Source organism: Meriones unguiculatus (assembly GCF_030254825.1).
Source record: "Meriones unguiculatus strain TT.TT164.6M chromosome 13 unlocalized genomic scaffold, Bangor_MerUng_6.1 Chr13_unordered_Scaffold_28, whole genome shotgun sequence".
Lineage (NCBI taxonomy): Eukaryota > Metazoa > Chordata > Mammalia > Rodentia > Muridae > Meriones > Meriones unguiculatus.
Window position 1 is genome coordinate 6,576,973 of NW_026843644.1, and position 27,282 is coordinate 6,604,254.

The 27,282-nt window shown below is 41.0% G+C and overlaps 1 protein-coding gene across 1 annotated transcript in view; it reads left to right on the forward strand.

Moving 5' to 3' along the window:
* The window catches only part of LOC132650643 (zinc finger protein OZF-like), a 41,885-nt gene that overhangs the window by 2,061 nt on the left and 12,542 nt on the right, over positions 1-27,282 (forward strand). The gene's annotated exons all lie outside the window — the stretch shown is intronic.

Consider the following 27,282-nt stretch of genomic DNA (forward strand, 5'->3'; position numbering starts at 1 on the left):
CAAAAGACCATAAGAAGATTCTTTTGTGGACAATAAATAGCCTGTCTTTGAGTCAGCAGTAACAAAAGTAATTGCTTTCGCAGATGATTTAGTATTAATAAGGTAAGATCAATGTGAAACAAAAATCATGGTCCCATTAATAAATTTTAGAACATAGACAGTGCTCATGGGCCTGGACCATATCTCAGTGTGTTAGTGATAAATGTAATGTATGGGTTTTAAACCAACAAGGTTTAATATAGGACTCACTTACACTTATAAGCCTTGGAGATTAACTTCAAATAGGATGTCAAGATGATTGTTGAACAAGTCAATTGAACTTTTCATTCAGTTGATAGGTAAATAAAAGATAAAATGTGAATGTTTGTATACTATATAATTAGTATTATGGGAATCAATAATATTTGACATTAATATTAACATAGTCTGTAATCATGGCTTCCAGTCATAATGTATTAGGTAAGTGAGTAAGTCTCTTGTACGAATAACTGAGTACCTGTATAGAAGTTCTTTATAACATGAGCTATTAATTAGTTAACACAATATTAGGTTGTGTTATTAATTTTCAGAAATTGATTTTTTTGTAATCAAGATAATACTGCTGGTGTCTTAACAAAATATGGAAGTTTTTTTCCTTTTCCCTTATGTGAACTACTTTGAGGAGTATTGTAGTGAGTTATTTGCGACTCTTGTAGAATTCATGCTGAATCTCTAGACCTAGGCTGTTCTTTTCTCTTTTCTCTTTTTTTTTTTTTGAGAGATTTTTAAATTACCATTTCTATCTTGGTTATTATGTATCTGTTTTAATAATTTATTTCATCTTGATTTAATGTTAGATTTTATACATCTAGAAGTCTACCCATTAAATGTTTTTGCATTTAATGCTTAGTTGAATGAAGACTTTTAAAATATGAACCAATGATTCGCTGCTTTCCTCAGTGCATGTTGTAGTGTCTGTTAGATCAGGATTGATGCAGTTGACATGGACTTAAAAGAGAGCAGACAGGCATTTCCAAAAGCAGGATTTTTCTCTCAGACAGAACACTGATATGGTAGTCTATTGAGAGGGGAAGTGGAGATTCTGTGCTGTAGTACCAGAGGATGGAGGTCTTAAGTAGCTTGATGGGGAGAAGAACACACCGTGGGGGTTCAGTGTATAAATTTCTGGCCTTAGTCCTGCCTGTCTGTAGGTGCGTGGGTTTATTTCTGGGTATCTGTTTCAATTCCATTGATCCACAAGTCTTTTTCTCTGCCAGTACTATGGCGTTATTATTACTCTTGCTCTATAGTATAGCTTTAGATCAGGGATGGAGATAACTTCAGAAGTTCTTTATCATACTGGTTGTTTTAACTATTCAATTTTTTTTAATATGATGTTGAGAATTGTTCTTTCAAGGTCTGTAAGGAATAGTGTTGATGTTTTGATGGGAATTGCATTAATCTCTAGATTTCTTTTGGTAGGATGACCATTTTTGCTATTATGCTTACTGATCCATAAGCATGGAAAATCTTTCCATCTTCTCATATCTTCTTCAATTTCTTTCTTCAGAGACTTGAAGTTTTTTTTTTTTTTCATACAGATCTTTCCCTTTCTTGGTAAGAGTTAAACCGATGTACTTTATATTATTTGTGAATATTGGAACGTTGTTGTTGCCCCAATTTCTTTCTCAGCTCACTTGTCTTTTGTATACGGGAAGACTTCAGAATTTTTTGAGTTAATTTTATATCCAGCAATTTTGCTGAAGGTGTTTATCAGGTATAGGAGAGCTCTGGTAGAATTTGTGGGTCTACTCATGTATACTATCATATCATCTGTGAATAGTGATACTTTGACTTCTTCCTTTCTGATTTGTATCCCCTTGATCTCATTTACTGCTCTAGCATGGACATGATGGATGATATCTTTAATGTGTTCTTGTATTTGGTTTGCAAGTATTTTGTTGAGTATTTTTGCATGTTCATAAAAGAGATGGGTCTGAAGTTCTCTTTTTTTGGGTCTTTGTGGGTTTTAGGTATCAAGGTGACTGTGGCTTGCTTTCTTATTTGGGAAGGGAGATTTGTGATGACTAATTCTGTTTCCTTGGGAGATATAGTACTATTCAATCCATTTATCTGATCTTGATTTAATTTTGGAAGATGGAATCTATCAAGAAAATTGTCCATTTCATTTAGATTTTCATATTTTATGCCATATAGGCTTTTATAGCAAGACCTAATGATTGTTTGCATTTCCTCAGTGTCTGTTGTTAGGTCTCCCCTTTCAATTCTGATTTTTCATTTCTGATTTCCACTATGAACAAATTGCTTATACCTAATATGGCACAACATTAGTCAATAAATATAAAAACAACATAAATGATAAATGATGTATAAACAAAAATCACATGAACATCTTAATAGCGTCTACAAAAAAAAACAACAAAATCTTTGAAAAAATCCAAATACCTTTATCATAAAAGTTTCAAAAGTTGTAAGGCTAGAGGCAACACCTCTCAACACAATAAAGCTATAGGTGAGAAACCTGCATCCAAAATCATCACTAATGGAGCAAAGGTTTAGGCTAGTTTATTTAGGTCAGAAGCTTGTCATCTATGTTCACCACCCCCACTCCTTTTCAGTATTGTGCTCCAAGTGTTAGTTTAGGCAATAAAGAAAAATAAGTAAAAGAATATCAATAGGGAAAGTAGAATTCAAACTATCACGTTGTAGGTGTTGTTTAATATTTACTATTGATATACCTTCTGGTAAAGCTTGCTGTTAATCCTAAACAGCTGTATACACAAATCACCACACAAAGACTGGGCTCATTTAGTTAACCTAGAACACAATGTAGGGCAATAGTTACTGCATCCTAAACCTCCAAACCCTCATAGTTTCCTAACATTTAGATTCCCCACATTATACTTGCTTTTTGTGAAATATTATATCCAGTCCATCTTCACGTAGTTCCAGGATCTCTCTCTCCTGCTTCTTTCTCCTAGCTTTCCTCTCACACCTCTCTTCTTGCTCATTTGCTGCCCTCTGGCTCCTTGTCCCGACCCAAGGGACTTCAACGGGGTTCCTAAAGAAAGGAGGGTGGAAGGAATGGGGGAGGGGAGGAACAAGAGACACAGGAAAAAAATGTCAATTTCCTTCAGATTTTCCAATTTTATTAAATATAGTCTTTTGAAATAAGACCTAACAATTATTTGGATTTCCACAGGGTCTATTGTTACGTCCCCCTTTTCATTTCTGATTTTGGTTATTTGGATACTGTCTATCTTTTTCTTATGGCTAGAAGTTTGTCTATCTTGTTGATTTTCTCAAAAAAACAAAGTAAAAAACAAACAGCTCTTAGTTACAATGATTCTTTGTATTGTTGCCTTTGTTTCTACATCATTGGTTTTAGCATTGAAAAATAGCTGCAGTTTACTTAGCCCCAGCATGAAAACACAGAACAAATATCTCTCTGTATTTTTTAAAATCTCTCAATTCTTAATATTCTTGGCACCCTTTCACCTGTGGGAAAGTTTGTTTACTCCCTGCAGGTTGAATAATGGACTGTACAGCTATCTGTCTTGATTCCAAGAGGAAGAGGGAAAGTGCCTACTGTGTACTGGAAGACAGAAAGTAGGCAAGGAGAGGATAGGCACAGATCATGATGAAATACAAATCTCTGCAGATATGGAAAAAGACTGAAATGGAAGCCTGGACCAAGAATCACTGTACTTTTTCATTTCAGTACACTGTAACCCTAAGGGAGGTGCTCATGTCACTCAAGACTCACTGTCCAATCAGAACCCTCCTTCCCTTCAGTCACAGGAAGAGGCAGGTTCTTCCCACCACCTTGCTGCAGTTCTGTAGCTGAGAAGAGGTTAAAGGTTGGTATGATCTGGTCTGAGCACAGCTGCTGTGTGCTGTGATGGGATTTCAGGCTAGGTCCAAAGTTGCAATATGGTGAGTGTGCAGCTGCTTCCCCCAACCTGGTGGAGGAAGTGACTAAACAGCCGGACCTGCTGTGGTGTGTCCTTCCTGGGGCTGGGTGGGAACCTACAGCCAGAAGCAGCTACAGAGAGATCCCTTGTCATAGCCATGACTACAGCAGGGGCATCCGGGAGAGCCATTTCCTGTCACCTCTCTCAATCCTAGTCTCCTCAGGAGGACGGAGTGGACAGGGTCGAGCTGGTCACCATCTGGGGTGGACGTGTGTGTAAACAAACCAGGTCACAGGGTCACGCCTGGGGAGGGTCAGACACAAGTCTTTGGGGAAAAATAATGAAATGAAATAAAAATAAAAATTAAAAAGTAGAGGACAAAAAATGGGGAAAGCAATGTAATATACTTTAATTAAAATGTATAAAAATACATTTTAAATTAAAATGTAGCTAGGGAGATAGTTTAGCAGTTAAGAACAATGGATATTGGTACAGAAGATACAGTTTCCATCTCCAGAAACCACATGGTAGCTAACCATTTGCTCTAATTCCAGTCCATGCCATCTCCTGCAATCTTCTAGCTTCTGTTGTTACTGAACATAGACACATGGAGGCAAACACCCATGTATATGAAATAAAAATAACGCTTAAAATTGTAGTAATCTCTACAGAGATATCACAGCAGTGAGACAGATAGCAGCCAGGGCTACTTAAAATGAACTCTTTCTGCTCCTGTATGAAAGTAGCTGCAGCATTCCTCAGAACCAACCATCTCATAGGCAAAAACAGGCTCATTGTGAAGTTAGACTAGTTCAACAAAGCTGTTCCTCTAAGAATAGTGTCCATGGTGCTGATAGGTGATTTCCTTGATGTTTTCTGAATTTGTATTCTCTATCTTTGTATGTATGAGAAAATGGCCTTGATACTTATATCTGTGAAATCATACAACATGATTGAAAGTACAGGCTGCATGCAAACGATTTTTAGTGTTCCTTATTTTCATCTAAGACCTTGTGGTACAAGATGAACATTACAGAAGCATTTCTGTCCATTACTTTTATATTTTATAAATGTTTCTGCATGACTTTGAGCTAAGATGCATTTAAATATCTCTCCTTATACACTATTACCATGTTAAGAAAAGGATTTAACTTAGCATGCTTTAAAGTAGGCAAACCTATATTTGAACTTATCCAGATTCCCTAAGTAAAACCCCAAAGCTTCCTTTGTTGAAGAAAATCATGCTTTAGAAAAGACTTCCATGTTCTCCTTGCCTGCGACAGGAAAAAAAAAAAATCTTTCTCAGCTCTTCTGTTTTTTCTTCTGTTATGATGGCTCTTCTAGGCAGCCAAATTGACTATATGTCTGGAATTAACTAAAACCCAAACTGTTGGGAAAGTGGAAAAACTCTTTCTTCAATCTAGATTTTTGATGTGATAAAATCCACCTTTAATCTTGGCCACAGTCTCTGATGGTAACATATGATATTGGAGATGGTAGCTCTTTCTCTTTGTCTGCTGGCCCTACCTCTGGCTGGCAAGCTAATTTTTTTAAAACTGGCATTAAAGCCTACTTCTTAAGGAGTCTGGTATATACTGAAGACCAGCTGAGACATCCAGCCACACTGGCTGAACCATTACTGGCTTTTTTGTTTTGTTTTGTTTTTAAGCAAAAGATTTGATGTCACCAATAAAGATGCTGGAGTCAGATGCCTGGGTGAAAACTTACTAGCTCAGAAAGGCATAGAAAGCACCCAGCCTACCTTCCTACTCACCCTTGTTGACCTCTTGACCTATGGTTGAGTTTATTTAAGCCTGTTTTAATAAAGCGTTCATGGATTAAAGGTGTGGGCTTGCACTGAGGCATACCACAACTAGAGACAGATTTTTCCAGGACACCATCTCAGGGTTCACAGTATGATTAAATAATCTTTCAGCATGTGAGCCATTCTAATAAACCCACGTTCTACACATGTGCATTCATTCGATCAGTTCTGTTCATCTAGAGAATCTTTACTAATACAGATGTTTTGTTTTATTTTGGTTTTGTTTTGTTTCCCTTCCCATTTGGGAAGATGTGGCTGCTAAAGACAGTGTTCCACAGAGATTGTCATCTGTTAACTGCTTTTCTCCCAAGGTTTTCACAGGTACCAGGTGAAATATAGGTGCAATTATCTGAACCAAGCATGAAGCCACAAAAGAAAATTGTTGTTTCTTGAAATTTCTCTAATAGGGAGGTCCTCCTCTCCTTTCATCTGACCCAAGCCTATCAGGTCTCATCAGGACTGGCTGCATTGTTTTCCTCTGTAGCCTGGTCAGGCTGCTCTCCCCTTAGGGGTAGGTGATCAAAGAGCCAGCCACTGAGTACATGTCAGAGAGATACCCTGTTCCCCTTACTAGGAAACCCACTTGTATACTTAGTTGCCATGTGCAGGGGTTCTAAGTTATCTCCATGCATGGTCCTTGGTTGGAGTATCAGTCTTAAAAAAGACATAGAGGGGCATGGATGGAAATGAGGGAGCATGGGTGAGATTGGGAGGGAATGAGGAAGGGGCCTACAGCTGGGATACAAATTGAATAAACTTAATTAATATAAAAATAAAATTAAAAAAATCGTAACATTCAGAAATGAAATGTATGAGGAACACACAGTCCCAATCAAAATTCTGTTAGTAGATTTTATACTTTTTGCCAAGAGTGCATTTTGCATTTATTATAAAATACAATGCCTGTTGTTCTTTCAGAAGAGTATATAACTCCTGTGAGAGTCATTTATAAAATCTAACAAACTCCTCTGAAATACTTGTAAATAACTATAAATAACTTGACATTCCTTCAAAGATGAATATGATTTAGCCTAAGTTAAGAATCCTGCAATCATTTCATCAGTATTGTTTGATTGTACTAAATATGTTCTCTAGACATGTTAATCATCTCACAGGAATGGGCTTTTTGGAGTATGTGATTCCTACCTTTTATATTTTATATTATATACATATATGCATATTACTGCTAAAGCACTTAAACAGCATGCTAATTTAATAGAGAAGTCAGCTTAATTTGTATTTTGTTCCTTAATTATAAAATGTATGAATAATTAAAAACTTCTCCTTAATTGTTAATATTCTAGGACCCCTTCCATTTGTGGAACAGATGGGTAACTCCACTGCAGTTGAGTAATGGGCTGTGGAAGGTTGATCCACCAGGAAGAAGAAGCAGAACGCTGTAGGAGAGCTCAGGCATGTCCTGAGTTCTAGAGTTGGGGAGCCTAGGGCCCCTTCCCACATAGGGGAGCAGCAAGTGGCTGAGCAGCCAGAGTGGGAGGGCTGGGCGGTCCCGAGGCTGGGTGTGCAGGCAGACAGAGGCTATGGGAGAACAGGCCCTAGCACTGCTGAAATGCGAACCTCTGCAGATCTGGAGAAGGCGAGGGCACGGACTGGAAGCCAGGGTCAGGGACTAACTGGCTGTGTCCCTTCTGCACACTCTAACCCTAAGGGAGACACCCTAACCCTAAGGAAGGGGCTCCTGTCACTCAAGACTCTCTGTCCAATCAGGGCCTCTGTCCGGACCTGCCAGTCAAGAAAGGGGGCGTGTTCTTCCAGATACCTTTCTGCTGGTTCAGCTCCAGCTGCTGAACAGGCTCTTGTGGTTCCAGGTGAACCACGTGAGCAACCTCTTCTGTTGCTTGGGTGCTTGAGGGGAACTGAGGCAAGCTACAAAGTCGCAACATGGTGAGTTCAGGGAGGAGAAGGCAGCTGAGCAGCGGGAGCTGGTATGCGGGGTCTCTTCCGGGACTGGCTGGTGAGCAGCAGCCACTGGGGAGAGACCTTGTGGTCCTGGGTGCTCGCTGGACCCAGAGGTGGCATCTGAGTCACTTCACTGAGGGGGCCGCATCTATGCAGAGCGTTTGCAGCAGGGGTTTGTGTGCAGAATCATCCTTGTGGTGGCATGCCAAATTCGGAGTATTTCAGTTTCTCTTCAGTGTTCCAGTTTCTCTAATGTCTTCTACAGGTTCCGCTCTTAGCATTTAACCTTTAGGTGTAAGATCCATTCCGAAGTAGTTTTTTGGGGGTTGCAAACGGCATCTCGTGTGTTGGGTAGCACTCCAGTATTAAGCTGTGATGAGGAAGAGTAGAATTGATGTAAAGGATTTCCAATGCTTGGGAAATAGTAGGTGACACTAAATAGAATTTAGCCGCGGGGAGGACTGTCTCTAAATCACCCCACAGGTAAACAGTATGCTAACCAGGCCTGTTAGAGATTAGCATGCTAGCATACACATGTTGACCGGGCTTGTCCCGAAATTTGCCTCCCAACACTAGCAAAGGAGAGAGACAACTCTGATTTACAACCAGCTATCAGGCCAATCCTCATATCAAAGAATAGACTTCTACCGAGCTGCTGAAGTCGATCTTACAGGGTCACAACCAACATTACAGCCTGTGGTGACATAAAGGTGTTAAAGTAACATTTATTCCCCTGATGTAATTGTCCTCCAGGAGCTTAGTGCCTTCATCTGCTAACCTAAGCCTAGTCCTGCAAGCTTCTAGCCTCCATACAATCAAATCTAGGCCTAGAATGTTTTCATCCTCTGAGACAATCATTTTGTCAGCATTGCTTGATTGTACTGAATATGTTTTCTAGACATGCTAATCATCTAGGAATGGGCTTCTTGGAGTATGTGATTCAAATGTTTTATATTTACATTATATATGTGTATATTACTGCTAAAGCATTTAAACACCATGGTAATTTAATAGAGAAGTCACCTAAATTTGTATTTTGTTCTTTAATTATAAAATGTATAAATAATTAAATTATCTTGTTAATATTCTAGGATCCCTTCCATTTGTGGGACGGATGGGTAACTTCACTGCAGTTGAGTTGGGCTATGGAAGCCTGATCCACCAGGAGGAAGAAGCAGAACTGCCTCCTGAGTGCTGTGGGGAAGCTTAGGCATGCCCTGAGATCTTGAGTTGGGGAGCCTAGGGTCCCCTCCCACAGAGGGGAGCAGCAAGTGGCTGAGCGGCCAGGTTGGGAGGGCTGGGCGGTCCCGAGGTTGGGTGTGTAGGCACTAGCGCTGATGAATTGCGAATCTCCGCAGATCTGGAGAAGGTGCTGCCCTGGACAGGAATCCAGGATCATGGACTAACAGGCTGTGTCCCTTCAGCACACTCTAACCCTAAGGTAGACAGCCTAAACCTAAGGAAGGGGTACATGTCACTCAAGTCTCTCTAGCCAATCAGGGCCTCCTGCCGGACCTGCCAGTCAATAGAGGGGTCGTGTCCTTCCGGATTCCTTTCTGTGGAGGAAAAGAATCCTGTCGCTGGGCCGGCTTTTTGGGTCCAGGTGAAGAGCTCTGAGCTCCACCGGCGCTGCTTGGGTGCTGCGAGGGGAACTGATGCAAGGTCCGAAGTCGCAACATGGTGAGTGCAGGGAGGAGAAGCCAGCTGAGCGGCGGGAGCTGGAAATTTGCCTCCCAACACTAGCAAAGGAGAGAGACAACTCTGATTTACAACCAGCTACCAGGCCGATCCTCATATCAAAGAACAGGCCTCTACCAAGCTGCTCAAGTCGATCTTACAGGGTCACAACCAACATTACAGCCTGTGGTGACATAAAGGTGTTAACGTAACTTTTATTCCCCTGATGTAATTGTCCTCCAGGAGTTTAGTGCCTTCATCTGCTAAACTAGGCCTAGTACAGCAAAAAGATGTGTCTATATTCCATCCAGATCATATATATCTAGAAAGTCTTTGGATGTGATCTCTTGTCAGAGCAGCCATGTTTGTGTTCACAGCTGTCCTGATTAATGAAGGCATTCCATGAGGCCTTCACATAAGGGGAATGACATAGTTCTTTCTCATTACCATTAACATTTTTGGCATAGGCAGTAACAGATTGGGACCTAGGCCTTGGGAGCTTTCACTAAGTTCTCCATGTATTGAGAATAAAATGGAGTTCCTTCTCAAAAGCCAGGAATATGTTTGAGAGAGCCCATAATGGTCTGAGTTCCAGGCCTTTGGGGAGGCATTGCTTCAGATCATGAGATCCCACCTCTTCCCACCACATGGGGCTGTGGTTGTCAATTCCAAGGCCACTGTAGGCTTGGTTAGTAATGTTCTTGAGAGACCCTGTGTTCCTCTTACTGCAGCTCTGTTTCATTAGACTCCTCGTGAATTTGTTTCTACTTATGATATTTTCTCCTGACATCACAGAAGTTAACCATTTCCTTCCATTTTCCCTGAAAGTAGTATACCAGATGCTATTCTTGAGAAGCTAACTTGGCCATGGACCTCTCAGAGGCTGAACCACCAACTAAATAGTATTCATGGGCTGGACATAGAACCCCTCCACATATGTAGCAGATGTGCAGCTTGGTCATCATGTAGCTCCCCTAACAGTTGGAGTCCTGGCTGTTTCTGACTCTGTGCCTGGGTTTGGATCACTTTCTTTCCACCTGGACTGACTTGCCTAGCTTCAGTGGGAAAGGGAACAGTTGGTTCCATTTAGACTTGATGCATCAGGGTATGTTGGTACTTAAGTGGGGAAGGGGATATATGCTTCTATGAGGATAGAGGTAGGGAGGGGTGGGGTGTGGGGATGAGACAGGGAGGAAAGGAGGATGGCATTTTCCATCTGGCTGTTAAGTGATTAAATAAATGAACTGAAGGACAAAAATGCTTACTTGGCTTAACACATAGCTTGTACAAGACCTCCCCATCCCAGGTTTTATTTTTTTTCAATGTTGCCTTTTCCTGTCTTCTCTTCTGGCATACTCAATTCAGGACCCTATCCCTGAAGAATGGCCTTCTGTTTGAGGGCACTGGTGTACTTCTGGAAATATTTTTACTGTGTAAATCTCCCATCTTTTTAAGTGGCTAGACTTATATGTCTCCAGTCCCCATTTAAATTGTTGAAAACATAACCTGAGGCCTTTACCTAAAAGTGAATTAAGGTTTACAAGATACATGTAATGCAAAATTCTGTCCTCAGCTGGCTCCTTTTGAGCATTGGCCAGAGCTGAATGTATGCTGTCATTAAATGTATGCTGTCATAATTAATCTTTTAATTGTGTTTGCAGTGATTTCTCCTGGGGAGGGGATATTAGTTCTAGAACAGTTACATCTTTAGCCTTGTAGATAAATGTTCCAAGGCAAGCTCTTCTGACTGAGGTCACCTTCATCCCACTCTGTTTTCCCCTAGGACAATGACCTTGCTTTCCTCTTGATTAAAATTTCTAAATTATTTAGTTAAACAGCTGTATCACAAAAGAGCTTTATACTTTGAGTTAGTAATAAACTGTCCATTGTAGTTACAGTGAAAGGATTTGCATGTGGAGCATGGTTTGTGTCTTCTGTTCAGAACAGGAAGAAAAATTTATTATGTTCAATTGCTGTGTGAATCAGGGTAGGCAATAGCTAGATCAAAGACTAAGGCAGGCAGCTGCAGGGGTCACCCTATGAAAAGGGACGTGATCCCTACAGGGTTAGTGATTTTTCAATTTCGAGCACCTATTAACTTTTGCATGTGAGTGAAAATGGACCAGATTGGTGGGTGTTCAATTTCGGTAGGTCAGATGGAGCCAGTGAATATTGAATTTCCAAGTAAGGTCTATCCTATGCATTTATTTACAGTCTTCATAGGGCTATGTCTGCTCAAAAATTTGAGACTCATCTATTGGTGGTAGCTTTGTATGTCAGGTTACCAATCTCAGCAGCTAACACTGAAGGTAGAATCAAGGTCAAAAAGTATATGATTAATGCTATTAGCTCTACCAGAGAAGGGCCCGCTTATGTTCAAAGTCAGTATACCTACGTAGTTTTTCAATTATATTTATCTTTCTAAAAAAGTCAATTGTTGGTATTACTTAGTAAGTTTTACTTTCATTATGCATCACTGCTCTAATCTCTTATTTCTTTCTCTTCTCCAACATTTACCAGTCATTAAGAATTTGATTCCTGGGACTGGAGAGATGGCTCAGTGGTTAAGAGCATTGTCTCCTCTTCTAAAGGACCCAGCTTCAATTCCCATCACTCATGTGACAGCTCACAGCTGGAATGCCAATTCCAAGCAATCTAACACCTTCACACTAATGCACAGAAAAAATTAAATATTTTTTAAAAAGAATTTTATTCCTAATTAAAAATGGATTTTTTTATTATTTTCTGTTTAGAGCAATGTCTCCCAAAATTCGGCCTTTCTTTATGCTATGTAGTTAAGACTTGTTTGAACCACCCAATCCTGCCTTTGTAGCCCAGTGTCTTGCAACTCATTTCAGGCTGGACCTTAACCCGGTAAGTGAAATGAAAAAGGGACCAGTGAATGAGGTTCCTCAAACATCCCATGGGTTTCATGGGGTGAGTAATTACAAATAAAGAGGCACCTATGTATAAATTGAATTCAGTGACCAACTTTGAAGCTGGTGTCATCACTGTAAAGAAAGGGATGGAAAAAAAAGGATGGTGAGAGCTTTTCTGCTTGAACAGAAATGTCAGTTACTCAATTTTAGATGATTAGGAAATGTCCAAACTGGCAATACTTGGAGTTCACAGACCAAGGCAATCAAGATTCTGGAAAAGCAGCTAAACTTATTTCTAGAAACCAAATTTCTGTAGTTATACTGATTCAACAAACACAGAAGACCTGGATAATCTGGTGTGGCCAAGCATAACTGGAATGTTATTATTCTAACAATGGCGCACCCCAAGGAAAAGGAGTGTATAATTCTTGGTGTGCTCTGCTATGCATGTCTAGTCCCAGAAAACTATCGGAGCATGAAGCCTGTTTTAACTTTTTACAACAAATTTTGGAGATTATAGTTAAATCATTTCAATCTCCTCATTCTTCCCTACTGTTAAGTCTCAAATGCTGGGACAAATGGCTGAGGTATCTATTTAACAAAGCAAAGCAGGCCCAGCTGCTGGTTCTCCCAGCATCCCTCTGTTTCTACCTGTGATTGGGTAATGGTTGGCATCCCCAGCCTTCTAGCCCAGGGGCTGAGCTCCACTTTCCCTGGATGGTCTTCCTTATATAATCCAACCATTTTGGTTACCTGGCCTTTTTTATCTATCATTTACTATCCTGGCCCCTTGGTCTGGCTTTCCCCTCTCCCTCCTTCCTTTCCTCATAAGGCTCACAGTCATGTCTCCTCTGGACTCTCCCAGATGTCCCTGCATCTGGCTGTGCTGTCCCTTTTATCTATAATAAACTTTCTACACTACCATATCTAGAATTATCTATGTCCTTTCCTTTTTATTTCTTGTTTTTTTTTTTCATTCATTAACCATTTACCACTCCTTACTTTCAAATATATGGTCACTTTTTGCTTTAATTGTTGTTGACTTTGACCTGTTTGGATTTGGGATTTCTCAGCTATGGGGTAGAGATATCTGCACTGAATGTTGTTTGTGTATTGGAATGTGCACACAAAGGACCCTGTGACTTTGAAGAGGAACTGTCTCCTTGTGTCTTGGAGACTGGAAAATTGTACTAAAATACAGATTTCTTAGAGTAGGGCTCTGTCTGCTCCTAAGGTCGAAGGGTCCATCTGGGAAAGACTCACATGTCTGAGTTGCTTGATCTGATACCCCAGTTAAGTAGCTGTTACTGTCCTGAAGCTCAGCTAGATGGCCAAATGAAATGAGGAACTCTGGGAAGATCTACAAATCAGCAGCACCAGTGTGAGGTAGCTCATAGTCTTTCTCCAAGATTCTTCTCTGATGCATCTGAAGAGAACTGTGAGGGGTGCCCCCATCAGCGGAGACTCAGTTATTATTATTCTTTGCACTATTCTTTGCTGGGGACAGATTTTTTTTTCCCCTAATACCATTGAAGAAAAAGCTTGTTATTTTATTTATTTTTTTATTTTATTTTTCAATGCAGTTTATTCAGGAACCTTGAACAATCATCTGACCCTGGGGAAAGCCAACCCACAGCTTAAATAACCTCTGGGTAGCCAACCCCAGCATGCCACGTGGGCAATGCAGATAGGTCCACATACATGGAAGCAAGCCAGATCCTCAGCCTTAGCCAAATGTAGAGTTGTTCGTAACAGAGAGCACTCACCATCGGGAAGGTGGAAGGTGGAAACCAGCTCCCTCTTTAAGGCGCGGCATCACGCAGCTCTCTACAGTTCCCCATTTTTTTTTAAGACACATCAGGCAAGAGTAGAGGTCTGATCTCTGATATTAGAAATAAATTGGGACTTTGTACCGATGTTCATTTAGGTGTCATCCACCCAAAGAGCATCAGACCCATCCGATACCTTTTTCTCAGAGGCGGGACCTGGGGCATCAACCCGCATGCAATCAGACATGCTCTTCTCTGGGTCCAAAGCGGGTGATCCTGAGTGGAGTGCTTAGCCTCGCATCCTGAGCATAACATTTTAGCTTTTTATGGTAGCCAACCATACTTGGGGAGACTGTCCTGCTTCAATGGCTCTAAAGGCCTGAATGGTCATGGCTGCATTACGCTGTTGTGAGACTCTAATCTTGCATATATACCACAGGCAAACCAAGGAGACCAACACCAGAAGGCCTGCTAATGCTCCCATGCCCGCCCATTCCTTCAGATGATTCATGGCTGCAGCAATCCATGATGATATTCCTGTGGCTAGTCCTGTGTCCACTCTGGTAGAATTTACCGTGACAATGGCCACTCTCAGGTGCTCCATCGTAGTATCGAGTTTTCCAGTCCAATTACCTAAAATATAGCTTGACAATTGTTTAGACAGATTTGCAGCACAGGAAAAATTCTTATGTTGTATGCTAGTGACTTAAAGTCCAGCATACTTCCATTGACAGCCAAGTTGAGCAATTTGCCATAGGGTATCAATTTGCTCCTGCACGAGGTCAATCCTCTGATCGAACACCATCAAGCCTCCTTTTAGTTGAGCATTAATTCCTTTTTGTACATCTAAGGCATGAGCTACATTGGCTAAAAGATTATTCAGGGTCTGAGCAGTCTGCACAGTATGACTCATGGCTAATGCCACGGTGGTAGCTCCAACAGCCGCCAATGAGATGGCAGTAACAATGGTGGCTGTTAATTCCAAGATCCCTTTTCTGTCTGAAGAGAGTCATAGCGTGAGGGGCATCAACAGGCACAGGCGCCCAGCGAGGCATGTGAGTAACCAGGTAGTAAATTTACTAGCATTCCAGCATTGGGCAAAAAAGCAAGTATCATTACCACAATTACTTGGCTCTATTTGGCTAATAATGAATAAAAATGGGGGATATAAATAAACAGGTGTGGGCTTATAGGAAATATTATGAGAAGCCTTAACCCCCTCGTTGGAACATCCTGCATCAGTTCTAGAACTAGCAGTGGTGGTGTCCGAGGTATGAGTAGGTTCAGGAGACCATTGCCCCAAGGGGCGAGACGTGCTCCCTGTAAATTGTCTAACTCCATGTTTTTCTCCACTTTTGAAAGTCATTTAAGGTTCTTAAATTATTTTTTCCTTTTTTTTAAATTTTTCATCAATTACACTTTATTCATTCTGCATCCCCCCATAAGCCCCTCCCTCCTCCCCTCCCAATCGCACCCTCCCTCCTCCCTCTGCATGCATGGCACTCCCCAAGTCCACTGATAGGGGAGGTTCTCCTCTCCTTTCTGATCTTAGTCTATCAGTTCACATCAAAAGTGGCTGCATTGTCCTCTACTATGGCCTGGTAAGGCTGCTCCCCTCAGGAGGAGGTGACTAAAGAGCAGGCCAGTCAGTTCATGTCAGAGGCAGTCCCTCTTCACATTACTATGTAACCCAATTGGACTCTGAACTGCCCTGGGCTACATCTGTGCAGGGGTTCTGGGTTATCTCTATGAATAGTCCTTGATTGGAGTATGAGTCTCTGGGAAGTTCCCTGTATTCAAATTTTTCTTGTTCTGTTGCTCTCCTTGTGGAGACCCTGTCCTCTCCAGCTCTTACTATTTCCCAATTCTTACATAAAATTCCATTCATTCTGCCCAACAGTTGCCCATCAGGCTCAGCATCTGCTTAGATAGTCTGTAGGGCAGAGGCTTTCAGAGGCACTCTGTGGTAGGTTCCTAGGTTGTTTCCTGTTTTCTTCTTCTTCTGATGTCCATCCTCTTTGCCTTTCTGGATGGGGGATTGGACATTTTAGTTAGGGTCCTCTCTCTTACTTAGTTTCTTTAGGTGCACAGGTTTTAGTGGGTTTGTTCTACGTTGTATGTCTATATGAGTGAGTATATACCATGTGTGTCTTTTTGCTTCTGGGACAACTCACTCAGGATGATCCTTTCCAGATCCCACCATTTACCTGCGAATTTCATGATTTCCTTATTTTTCAGGACCATAAGGTCCTGGGCCTTTTTTGGATGGGAGACTTTCGATGACTGCTTCTATTTCCTTGGGGGATATAGGACTATTTAATTGATTTACCTGGTCCTGATTTAGCTTTGGTAAGTGGAATCAATCAAGAAAATTGTCCATTTCATTTAAATTTTCAAATTTTGTTGCATATAGACTTTTGAAGTAAGTCCTAATGATTGCTTGGATTTCCTCAGTGTCTGTAGTTACGTCCCCCTTTTCATTTCTGATTTTGTTGATTTGGATGGTGTCTCGCTGCCTTTTAGTTAGCTTTGCTAAGGGTTTGTCTATCTTGTTGATTTTCTCAAAGAACCAGCTCTTGGTTTCATTGATTCTTTGAATTGTTTTATTTGTTTCTAATTGATTGATTTCAGCCCTGAGTTTGATTATTTCCAGCCATCTGCTCCTTCTTGGTGTGTCTGCTTCTTGTTTTTCTAGGGTTTTTAAGTGAGCCATTAAGTTGCTTGAATGCTCTGTCTCAAATTTCTTCTTGAAGGCACTTATTGCTGTGAACTTTCCTCTTAGCACTGCTTTCATTGTGTCCCACAAGTTTGGGTATGTTGTGTCTTCATTTTCATTGAGTTCTAGGAAGATTTTAATTTCTTTCTTTATTTCTTCCCTGACCCAGCTGTCTTTTAGTAGCAAGTCGTTCAGTTTCCATGTATGTGTAGGCTTTTTGCTATTTCTGTTGTTACTGAGGTCCAGCTTTATTCCATGGTGATCAGACAGGATACAAGGGATTATTTCAATCTTCCTGTATTTGTTGAGGCTTGCTTTGTGACCAACTGTGTGGTCTATTTTGGAGAAGGTTCCATGAAGTGCTGAGAAGAAGGTAAATTCTTTTGTGTTTGGGTGTAAATGTCTGTTAGGTCCATTTGATTCATGACCTCTGTCAGAGATATTGTTTCTTCGTTTAATTTCTGTTTTGTTGACCTGTCTTTTGTTGAGAGTGGGGTGTTGAAGTCTCCCACTATTAGTATGTGGGGATCTATATGTGGTTTAAGTTTTATCAATGTTTCTTTCATAAATGTGGGTGCCCTTGTATTTGGGGCATAAATGTTCAGGATTGTGATGTCTTCTTGGTGGAATTTTCCCTTGATGAGTACGAAGTGTCCTTCCCCATCTCTTTTGATTAATTTTGGTTGAAAGAGTATTTTATCAGATATTAGAATGGCTACTCCTGCTTGCTTCTTGCGTCCATTTGCTTGAAAAGCCGTCTTCCATCCTTTTACCCTCAGGTAATGTCTATCTTTGTGACGTAGGTGTGTTTCTTGTATACAACAGATTGCTGGGTTTTGTTTATGCATCCATTCTGTTAGTCTTTGTCTTTTTATTGGAGAATTAAGTCCATTGATATTGAGAGAGAATAATGACCAGTGGCTGTTAGATTCTTTGAATTTGATGTTGGCTGTGGTCATACGGTTGTGTGCTTGGTTGCTTTTTGTTTTACTGTAGTGGGGTTATTTATTTCCTGTGTTTTTTTGAATGTAGCCAGCTTTCTTGGGTTGTATTTTCCCTTCCAGTGTCTTCTGTAATGCTGGATTTGTTTGTAGGTATTGTTGAAATTTGTTTTTGTCGTTGAATATCTTGTTTTCTCCGTCTATGAGGACTGAGAGTTTTGCAGGGTATAGTAGCCTGGGCTGACATCTGTGTTCTCTTAGGGTCTGCATGATATCTCTCCAGGCCCTTCTGGCTTTCATAGTCTCTGTTGAAAAGTCAGGTGTGATTCTAATGGGTTTGCCATTATATGTTACTTGGCCTTTTTCTCTTGCAGCTTTTAGTATTTTTTCTTTGTTCTGTATACTTACAGTTTTGATTATTATGTGGCGGGAGGATTTTCTTTTCTGGTCTAATTTATTGGGTGTTCTATAGGCCTCTTGTATTCTTATTGGCCTCTCCTTTAAGTTGGGGAAATTTTCTTCGATGATTTTGTTGAAAGTATTTTCTGGGCCTTGGTGCAGGGAATCTTCTTTTTCCTCTATTCCTATTATTCTTAGGTTTTGTCTTTTTATGTTGCCTTGAATTTCTTGGACGGTCTGTGTCAGAAATTTTTTAGATTTAACATTTTCTTTGACAGATACATCTATTTCTTCCATTGTATCGTCCACACCAGAGATTCTTTCTTCCATTTCTTGTATCCTATTGGTTATGCTAACCTCTGTAGTTCCTGCTTTCTTCCCTAAGTTCTTTCTCTCTACAATTTCTTCCATTTGTGTTTTTTTTTAATTTTTCCAATTCTATCTTCAGTTCTTGAGCTAGTTTGTTGGTTTCCTTCCCCTGTCTGACTGTATTTTCATGTTTTTCCATCAATTCCTTCAGCTGCTTGTTTGAAGAATCCACTGTTTCTTTTATTTCATTCAGTGATTTAAGCATTTCCTCTCTAAAGGCCACAGACTGTTTGGCTGCAGCTTCCCATATTTCTTCATGGATGGCCATAATCTCCTTGTCTTTAATTTCCTCCATTTTTTTACGGATAGCCATGATATGTTTGTTTTTATCTTCCTCTAATTCTTTTCGTATTTTATTTGTTTCCTCTGTTATCTTCGTGAGCATAGATGTTAGGTCATCTCCTTGAATTTCATTTATGCTGGGGTTTCTAGGGCTATTTGCCCCTGGATAACTGGGTTCTGGAGATGCCATATTGCTCTGGCCTTTGTTGGTTGGACTTTTACGCTGTCCTCTACCCATTGGGCTATCTTAGTTGTTTGAATTTAGTTTCTGGTTGTTCCTGGACTGTTGTAGTGGAGAGAATCCCTTTGGCAGGAAGATGGTTTTTCCTGAAGGAAGCCTTCTCAGCTTTTTGGTTATAGTCACTGGATGGCCTGTGTTTTTCAGGAGTTGTTACAGCTCACCTTAGGCATAGAGACCTGGGTGGTAACTGTGGCCCTGATTAGTCAAGAGGGCTCTCCTTTCACCGGGAGAAGTCCTGGAGACAGCTGCCCTTCTTCTGGGTTTCTTGCTGTAAATTTAGTGACCAGCTTCTGTAACCTTTGTGTCCCATGGTTTGGTCGGTTTTGTTAGGAATAACTGGTTGCCCCTTGGAGCAGTATCTGGGGGTTGATCTCAGGGTTCCCGGACTTTTGTAGGTCTGAGGTTGGGGCTCTGTGCCCCAGAACCCAAGAGCTAATCTGTGGCGGGTGAGTACTGCTCTGGTGTCTTAGGGCACTCAGTTCTGTCTGTAAGGAATAGTTGGTACGAAGCAGACCTCTGAGCTGGTGGAGTGTGCGCCCACCTGCTAGTCTGCGGGAGCTGAGTTTCCAATCACTCTGTGCTCCCTGTTTGGGCCCAGATCTGTGATGACTGGCCGTACTCACCTGTTTGCAATCTGCAGTCTGCTAGACTTTCCCTAGGTGACCCCAGCAGCACGGTTTCTTCCTTCTCTGTGGGGTCCTCTCTGAACAGGGGTTCCCAGTACCTGTTGTACTTGGGCGCGCAGCTTGTCTGTACCGCTGAGCTGAGTGCTAAATTCTCTGCGCATGGCAGGATCTCGGCTGTGATGGCGGCAGAGACCTTCCAGGTAAAGACTGGGTGACCAGCGATCAGACCCGCAACCCTGCTTCCCCGTGGGGTCCCCCCGCGACTGGGACATCCAGTCTCAGGTACCCTTGTGCCCACAGATCAGCCTAGGAAAGTGACTGGGACACGCCTGCTTGCGCCTCCAGCCTGGAGACACAAAGCCTGCGTTACCCGGGATTTCTTCCGGGTTCTGGCTGGGTAGCTGTGAGTGGACCCGACCGATTCCCACCCCGTGGGAGCCTCCCCTCACCTGGGAAACACGATTGATGTAGTTTCAGGGTCCCGAGTTCAGTCTCCTGGTCTCTGCACAGAGAGTGTTGTCCTGCTTCTCAGATGAGCTGTTCTCCCGGCGCCGCCATCTTGGCTCCTCCTAGGGGACAGATTCTAATCTAAATGTTTGTGCAAGGGATGTTTGCAATCAACCAAGGAATTTTAACTACCTAAGGTAGTTATCTTAGCTTGAGGTCAGTCCCGGACACTGGAGACCACAAAGTATGCAATGGTGAGTATGTGGGCCACTGTCCCAAAATCAGGAGGAACAGTTCTGCTAAGTTCTCAGAATCTGATATGGCGGTGCTGAGACTGCCAGTCAGTCAACTGTCATTCTGTTGATCTATGTGGTGATTTTCAGTAGTGGTCCTTGGTCTCTGACTCTCCCTTGAGTGTGGATTCCTTGGCGGTGGTTGGGGGCAGTGGATGGGGGGCTGGTAGAATTCCTCTGCAGTCCTGGCAGTTTAAAGCAGTGATTCTTAAAATATCACTGTCCAGTGTGCACACATACACATTGCTTTTGGTGTGTGCTGGGAAGACAGATTGGAAAATTGATGGTCTGCTCTCTAGACGTTCTGAACCTTGTATTTCACGTTCAGTTTTGTGTGGCAAATTTTATAAATAGTTTTGAAGCTGGTAGAAAGGGGGCGATGTACATTCTACAGCAATTTTTGTAATCTTTTTATCTTTTCGCTACTTTCAACCACAATGGTGTGATTCAGGAAATTTAACTTCATGACACAAAAGGAATTTCTGAGATGCAGAGGTTTTTAAGGTGTGCATGGTGTTGGGTAGGTGAATAAGGCAGATTCCATATCTTGTGGCACAATCTATGTGGGAGTAAGCAAACATGAAAACACTCACCACATTGGTTTGTGTGTGGCTTTCGGTGGGGCTGGATTTGCCTGAAACCACAAGGAAGCAAGAGGGTCTGTAGAATCATAGCCCACTTTTTTGATCACTTTTTTCTACACCGAGCTCCAGAACACAGAGCATGTGATCTCTCCTTTTCGAGAGCGATCTACAGTAGCCAGTGGGTCAGAAATGTATGTTAGTGGTCAGTTTGAATTGCTTTTGTAAGAGTTTTGAAGTCTGTGTTTATTTAATTTCTATATACATATAACCAAAAGTACACATGGTCAAGTACACATTTTTCCTGGCAGAGTTTCCTTGGGTCTTTTGAGGAAAATTTGAATATATTTTTAAGCTTACAGTTTTGGCTTTTTCTCTTCATCTCCTAATTTTGTCAAAACTGTTGTACACATTCTTGGTAGTTGTAGCTCTGAGATACATTCTGAGGTCACAGCTGCCCATGTGTTCCTTCATAATCCTATTTGGAATTCTGTGTCGTTTTTTCATGGGATATAGCTTTGGAATCAGCTTTCCTCTTAGAAATTCATAGAAATTTTCTTTAGAGTCTGTTGAATTCATGTTGAAAGAGAAAATAGCCAACATCTTTTTATTTTTAAATACATCATTCCATTTGTGTCATTTACTCTAGTATAAAAGGGTAAATAATATTATCCTATATAAATAATTTGTTTAGCAAACTACAGTTAGTACATAAAATTGAAAGTGATATGAAATAATTTACAATCTATAGAAAGAAGACAAGTATAGAATTTACTGACACAAAAAACATTGTTATGGTCAGAAAAGCTATCCCACCAAGTATAATTTGAGAAGACAAAAAGTGAAAATAACACACGGTACAGAATTGAACAATAAATTTGAATATGATATGGGATCGTGTATTAGCATACAAATCAACTTTTGATAGCAGAATTTGGGATTTCCTGTGGATATGAACTAAAATTAAGTAACATCAAGTAGTTTTATAGTCAATGTAAAACTGCAAGTATTTAATGTATGTAATCTGATGCTTTTGCAGATATTACCTACACCCACACCCCCTCATTACCAAAAACAACACAATAAACCATGTTTTCACACATTCTCATTGTTTCCATGTTTATGTGTGCCTACATTGCACAGAGCTCATAAAATGACAGAATTGCTATGGATCCCAACAGTCTTCTTAGTAAATTTTCATGTACTCTAGATTGGTTTTAAAGTAGTATCTGAAATCTCATGCTTATTGCATTTATATTCGTGGTGGTATAACTTTCAAAATAACCTAATTCTTCATTTGTTGAGGTCACCCTGGGTACCTCAGGAGGACAGTATGGCAAATAAATGAAGACAACAGCAATAGTTAAAGGATTGCATACTTATAAAAGACTCTCACAGTCAGTGCTGTATTAGTCATGAAACAGGATATAATTACAGCATAAGCAGTGTTAAACCAACAAACTTCTCTCTCTCTCTCTCTCTGATTTCAATCTTGCTGCATTCCCATTTGTCCATTGGGAAGGAGACCTTCAGTCATCTTGTCTACCTTAATGTTCGCAATAGAAAATGAAAGGCAGAAACAACACAACCTAGGTGAAGCACTTTCAAAGAATTTTTGTAACATTTTTTTTAGTTGGTATGTGGAGAAGGAAAATCAAATATCAGACTTTTTAGAGCAAAAGTTGTTATAGAAATAAAAAGCAAATGTGCTTGTATAATATTCTAGAAAATTGCAGAAAGTTGGTTTATTTTGATGGTATAAGAGCTTTCTGCCAATGAGTCATGCTGCATGAAGTGAAAATGAGTTAAGAAACTGACTTGTTTTGTTTGAATTGAAAGAATGACAATAAATTACAGTTGAATAAAAATGTAATAGTCTTAGACAAGTAACACTTTTCTTAGTTTTGTTTTGATCAGCTAACCCACCTTAGATGATGACACTTTTATTTTTATTGGGAAAACATGTTTAAATGCTTAACATTTTAAAATATCAGTTTGTATATACTTAATGTAGTATATATTTAATGTATAGTGTATAACATTATGCATTTATTTCTGTTATTGCGAATATTATTCAAACATTGTTTTTGGTTGTTTCTTTTTAAAGATTTTATTTATTTAATTAGTGTTCTGTCTGCATGTGCGCCTGCATGCCAGAAGAGCGCAACAGACCACAGTATAGATGGTCGTGAGCCACCATGTGGTTGCTGGGAATTGAACTCAGGAGTTCTGAAGGAACAGAGAGTGTTCTTACCTGCTGAGCCACCTCTCCAGCTTCAAAGTTTAGTTTTTATTATAGAGAAGAAAGAGTACTCTTTTGGAATTAAGTGAGCAGGGACCCCTGTAATTCCACATAACAGCAGAAAGTTACCATTTTTTTACCTGCATGATATATATTTCACATTGGTGAGAGCAAAACTTCTGATTTCATAGATCTAGATGGGACTAAAGAATAAGCTTGTTAAACTTCTGAGTGATGCTTTCCCTCTATGCACACAGAACAATAACTGTACGTCATGATAGTGTTTTCCTTGTCTTCACTATTTCACTTCTCTTTGATTGCTTCCCTTCTTTCCATTTTTTAGGTAGGAAAATTGAATTAATGCTTTTTAATTGAAAAGGATTCTTCCCTCAGACAATATATTCTGACCAATTTTCCCTCCCTCCACTTCTCCCACATCCAGCATACCTCCCTTCTTCCCCGGTTCCACTCCCTCCACTCTGTATCCTTTTCAGAAAAGAACAGGCCTCCAAGATAGGACTGCCAAACAACACCAAACAAGATACAAAAAGATAAACAAACACCCCACACAGAGGATTGGCAAGGAACCCATTAGGGGAAAAAGATTCTCAAGAGCAGGTGAGAGAGTCAAAGCTATGCCCATTGCTAATGTTATGATTCCCATAAAAATACAAAGCTAACAGCATGACACCTCAGTAGAGGACCTGGTGCTGATACATGCTCATGCAATGCTTGTCATTTATGTCTCTGTGACATTCCTGGCCATGAAGGGAGTGGATTCCATCCCATGGCTTAGGGTGCAAGTTAAACCAAACATTAACTCACCACTCAAGCATGTTTGGTGCCACCACGCCAACTTTACATCTTGCAAGCAGTACAGATTTTAGGTGGAGTGGTTTTTATTCTGGGTTTCTGTCCACGTTTCTCTTTCAGTAGCCTGTACAGTAGTCTCACCCTAAAGAGACTAGAATATAGGGGTGAAGTCTTTCAGCCTGCACCTGGTCCACCTCTCCACCTTCAGTGCACTGTGTGTAAGCTTTCCTCCACAGTGTGGTCCTGGTGTTATTTTTGAGAAATCAATGCTCTGTCCTAATATTAGCCTTGGCTTTTGGGCATTTCCAAATGACCTCCTGGGACAACAACTCAGTTGTCTGAGAAAATACAATGTTGGCTGTATTTGTTTGACCTCCATCCAACAATGAAGGAGTGTTTCCCTTCCCCAACACCTTTGTCAGTATGAGTGAGCTGTCGCTTGTCCTGTTAAACGTCACCATTCTGACATGTGTAAAATTAAAGCTCAAAGTAGTTTCCATTTGCATTTCCTTAAAGGATAAGGATGCTGAACCTGAACAGTGTTTCTCAGCCATTTGAGATTCTCCTGTTGAGAATTCTCTGTTGAGATCTGTTCTCTGTTTCTTATTTTATATATATATTTTTAAATATAAGTTACAGTTTATTAACTTTGTATCCCAGCTGTAGCCTGCTCCCTTATTACCTCCCAATCCCACCCTCCCTCCCTCATCTCCTCCCTACCTTTTTCCAAGTCCACTGATAGGGGAGGTCTTCCTCCCCTTCTATCTGACCTTAGCTTATCAGGTATCTTCAGGACTGCCTGCAGTGTCCGCTTTTGTGGCCTAGCAAGGCTGCTCCTCCCTCAGAGGGGGGAGGACAAAGAGCCAGCCATTGAGTTCATGTCAGAAATAGTCCCTGTTCCCCTTACTAGAGTGCCCACTTGGATACCAAGCTACCATGGGCTCCATCTGAGCAGGGATTCTAGGTCATATCTATACATGGTCCTTGGTTGGAGATACAGTCTCATAAAAGACCCCTGTTCCCAGATATAATTGGTCCTTGTGGAACTCCTGTCCTCTCCAGGTGATACTAACTCTCTCTTATTTTATATGATTCCTTGCCCTCGGAGGATCAGACCCACAGTGCAAGTGGTGCTCAGCACAGAACTCACTGCCTGGGGAGATGTTTTTCAAAAAAAAAATAAATAAAATTTCTTAAGCATAAGAATAAAAGCTCCGATCTAAGAACTGTGAGGATGGCAGCAGTGTCTGATTTAATGTCTGTGCATGCACAGACACACATCTATGCATGCACAGATAATAATAATCAGAGGTCCCCTCATCCACCCACTCAAAAATCTTATAAAAATTTAGTTACATAAGAAACCCTCCCTTAAACAAATCCTTAAAAGTCTAAGGTCTTGCTAGTCATGCTTGCATAAGCCTTTAATCCAGGCACACGAAATGCAGACACAGGCTGTTCTCTGTGAGTTCGGCCTGGTTGACAAGGAGAGCCCAGCACAGACAGGCCTACACAATGAAACCTGGTCTTGAGAAATACAAAACAAAAAATAAAATTAAAACAGAAAATCTGGCATGGATTTGATGGCACAGGCCTTGAATCCCAGTCCCCTGGCAGGAAGAAGCAGGTCAGTCTCTGTGAGTTCAAGGTCAGCCTGGTCTACACATCTAGTCCAAGCAGGAGAAGCCCAGCTGAAAATATATATATATATGAATGTCTGTGTTAGCTATATACATCCAGAGAAATTTATTCTGTCATTTCTTTTCGTGCAGAGAGCCTTTACTAGCACAGCTTTCTGTTTTCTTCATCTTCCCATTGAGGAAGCTGATTTACCTGCTGATAGTACTCCAAAGTGTCATGTTTTTCCTGCTTTCCCCCCCTGGGTTGTCTCTTATCTTCCAGGAGAAAAGCGGCTGCAGTTTACCTGACCCCAGTGTGAAGTCACCGAGCAAAAATCTTGCATTTTCTAAAATCTCTTTTTAATTTTTAATACTCTTGGCACCATTCTACCTGTAGCACAGATTGTTTACTCTGGTACAGGTTGAATAATGGTTGTGCAATATCCACCGTGATTCTCGTAGGAAGAGGGAAATTATGTCCTGAGTTCTGGAAGTCAGAGGGTAGGCTAGGGGAGACAGGCACAATTGATGATGAAATGCAAATCGCTGCAGATCTGAAGAAGGTTTGGTTCTGAAACTGAAGCCTGGGCCAAGAATCACTAACCTTTGTCCTTTCAGTAAAGTGTAACCCTAAGGGAGGTGTTCATGTCACTCAAGACTCACTGGCCAATTAGGATCTTCCATCCCTCCAGTTAGAGGAAGAGGCTGGTTCTTCCTGGCCCCATGCTGCATGTTCCCTCTGTAGCTTAGATGAATGGGGTTGAACGATTGGTGTGCCGCTGCTGTGTACTATGAAGGCATTTCAGACAAGTTCCAAAGTCGCAACATGGTGAGATTGTGTCTGCTGCCCCCAACCTGGTGGAGCAGGAGGCTGAACAGTAGGAGCTGTCCTGTAGGGTCCTTCCTGAGGCAGAGTGGGAACCAGCAGGCAGAATCACCTACCTGAGAGGTCCCTTTTCCTAGCCCTGAACACAGTGGGGCATCTAAATGTCTTGACTACATTGGCTTCGGGTTGGGAGCAGAGAAAAGTCATTTCTGGAGCAGAAGGTTAAAATGAAAGCTTTATTTTCTGAGCTCAGGGTCAGTTCAGGATCTGAATGGTGCTTTATTGTGTATTTAAAGGATTAAATCCACAAAAGCAGGGCCCCTTGGTGAGTGCTGGGGTTATCCAATCAAATTTTAACATTGTGGGTTTAGCAAGGGAATTTCTGTTGGAGGCTGTGCTGATACAGGCCACTGGGCTCAAGACCTTTAACTGTTTTCCAAGACATTTGGTCTGGAATCCAAGGTCCTTAATTTATGTCCCTTGACATTTGGTCCTGAACTCAAGATGATAAAGAAACAAAGTTGTGTGAGTTCTATCCATAATAAGGCAGAGCTTTGTAAATGACATAATTTTACAGTTTAGCCACCTTGGTTAAGGTAACAGCAATTTTTCTGAGTTAACTGAAAATTAGGAAAATGTTTCAAGGGGTAGGGTGGGAAGTAGAGCTGCAAGCTCAGGTGAAGTTAGTATTTTACTTGGAGAGGGTTGGGGCTCTGGAGGCTGCCTCCTTACACACTATGGGGCTGCATGTTCACAAAGTGTTTGCAGGACAGGTTTGAAAATAGACATGTCCTTGGTAGGATGCAAACTCAGAGAAGCCTAGTTTCTAGTACCTTTTCTAAGTTCTGACCTTGGCATTTAACATTTAGATATAAGATTCATTTGGAGTTAATTTTGTTGAGG